The 2,702-nt window shown below is 34.8% G+C and overlaps 1 pseudogene; it reads left to right on the forward strand.

Moving 5' to 3' along the window:
- Positions 1–1,800: 1,800 nt before the first annotated feature.
- LOC102949899 lies at positions 1,801–2,198 on the forward strand (annotated as a pseudogene).
- The last annotated feature ends 504 nt before the right edge of the window (positions 2,199–2,702 follow it).

Raw genomic sequence — 2,702 nt, forward strand, 5'->3', positions numbered from 1 at the left:
TAATCTCAAATCAAATTTTTAAGTTTATTTATATATTTTGAGAGAGAAAGAGAGAGAGCAAGCATGGGTGGGGAAGGGGCAGAGAGAGAGGGAGAATACCAAGCAGGCTCCACACTCTCAGTGCAGAACCCAACATGGGAGTAAGTCTCATGTACTGTGAGATCATGACCTGAGCTGAAATCAAGAGTAGGATGCTTAATCAACTGAGTCACCTAGGTTCCCCTTCTTAAATCAATTTTTAAATCTATATTCCCTTCTCAAAACAGTGTCATACTTCCAGAAATTAGATCCTTATACAGTAAGGTTTTCTTTTCCTGCCCCTGTCTTACAGTATTAGTATTAGATTGGTGACCAGACCAGAAAAGCATGTGTGAATACAATTTCATCCTGAAGGAATTTCCAAGCCCTATTATTCTTTATATATATATATAGCTTCTTTATATATATATATATATATATATATATATATATATATCTTTATATATATCTTTATATTATATAAGATACATATATATCATATATATCTATATATATCTTTATATATATATATCTTTATATATATATATATATCTTTATATATATATATATAGCTTCCTCCATACATTGAATCATACTCCATGACTAAAGAAGCCTTGGGTTTTCTGTTGTTCCTATCTGGCTATATACCTGTGTATCTCCAGGTATTTCCAGATATCTCCAGGTATCTCCAGGTATCTCCAGAATATCTATGTAAACAACATTAGTGTATTCTATGAAAACATAAAGAAGTCAATCATTTATGAAAAGATTCAGTGCTATAAAAAATTAAGCAAATTTAGCATATTCAAGTATAAATGAGTAAAGGCTAATTCAAAACAGTAAAAATAAAGTTAATATTAAAAACACTTCAGAGTTAGTAAAGAGTCCATCGGTAATGAAATAAGTCATAGACTTGATGATTTCAAACGTAAACTGTCTCATTAACTTAAATATTCCATAACCTACTACATTCCAGGTTAACATTAATTCTTCTAAAGATTTCCTAATTGTTTTATTTTTTAATTGTAAATCAACATTCTCAGAAGAAGTAAAGAATGCTGCTGTAACCATTTCTATCTAATAGTGTACAATTTGTTTTAAGAAGTTCAGTAAGGCATAAATAAATAGATAAATGATTATATATATTTATATATATATATATATAAAGTAAAATGACTAGAAATAAAAAAAAAACTACTACTATATACAGAAGATAAAATGTTGTAGATTGGAAATACAAATAATTCTGTAAATTAGCAAATTAGGATAAAAACTAGATTTCTGATGTATACTAGATACAGGTTTAATATGAAATTATTATCTCTTTATATGCAAACAGAAATATGAAGGCTTACCTTTAAAAGGTTACCATTTTATATGGTCCAAAAATATCTAACTAGAAAACAACCAACAGAAAATTAGAAAAATTAGAACATTTCATTGTGAATTTTTAGAGACATAAATGAGAGGTATACAATGTTCACAAATTAATATTTGTGACTTAATATTTAAATAAATTAACTATAAAATTAATTTATAAGTTAAATGTAATAACAGTCAAGTCCCGACAATTTTTCTCATGTGGAATTTGATGAGCTGATTGTAAAATTTGTATGGAAGAAGTGGTGGTACAAGGGCTGCTGCACAGCTAGCAGAGCCACAGTCTGGGTGGCATCATGTGCCCCTGAACTCTCCACATCACCCTATCTAACATCCCAAGGGCACCAACCCAGTGGTGATGCCCTTAACCACTGTGCAGACAGTAGCCCCAGTAGCAGTGCCATGACAAGTTGGAGCACCTACATCAACAATTTCATGGCTGGAGAGACCTGTCAGGACATAGCCATTGTGAGCTGTAAGGACTTGCCCTCCATCTGGGCAGCAGTCTCCAGAAAAACCTTTGCCAACATCATGCCAGCAAAGGTTGGTGTTCTGGTTGGCAAAGGCCAATCAAGTGTTTTTGTGAATGGATGGAACGTGGAGGCCAGAAATGTTCTGTTATCTGGGACTCACTTTTCAGGAATGGGAATTTACCATGGATGTTCATACCAAGAGCACTGGGGGGATCTTCCACTTTCAAAATCACTGTCACCACGACTGCCAAGACATTAGTCCTGCTGATGGGCAAAGAAGGTGTACACAGTGGTACGATCAACAAGAAATGTTATGCAAGGAGTTAAGATGGTCAGATAATAGGGGGACCTTATGTTCATCTTCTACCTTGAACACAGATAAATATCAAATCATTACGAACACTCAGTAAATCAATGTGAGGACTGAGAGAACAAACTGCATATCTAGAAGGAGAAAAACAACCACAATGTGGAAGGTAGGAACTTCAGAAAATTGATTCGGGGAAGAAGAGAATTGTGGGTGCTGCAGAGAGGAGGGAGCCTTGGTCATGGAGTGAGGAAAAAGAGAAATAGAGACAGAGTGAACGCAGCATGCAGGGTATTGCACAAGAAAAAAAGTCTTCCTCAAAATAATTGACTGGGAAAAAGAGAGGGCCTGATTACTGCAACTTTTTATGAGCAACAGAGCACAAAGTCTGAAGTTTTGGAAGTCTATGCCATAGCCAAGGTTGGGCCTGATGTGCATAATGGTGCTTCTGTAGGGAAAGAGGAAAGAGGCACAGGAATGGACAACATGGTCTGAAGATCCCATGTTGCATTGGGAGAGACAGT

This window comes from Panthera tigris, chromosome X, assembly GCF_018350195.1.
Source record: "Panthera tigris isolate Pti1 chromosome X, P.tigris_Pti1_mat1.1, whole genome shotgun sequence".
NCBI lineage: Eukaryota > Metazoa > Chordata > Mammalia > Carnivora > Felidae > Panthera > Panthera tigris.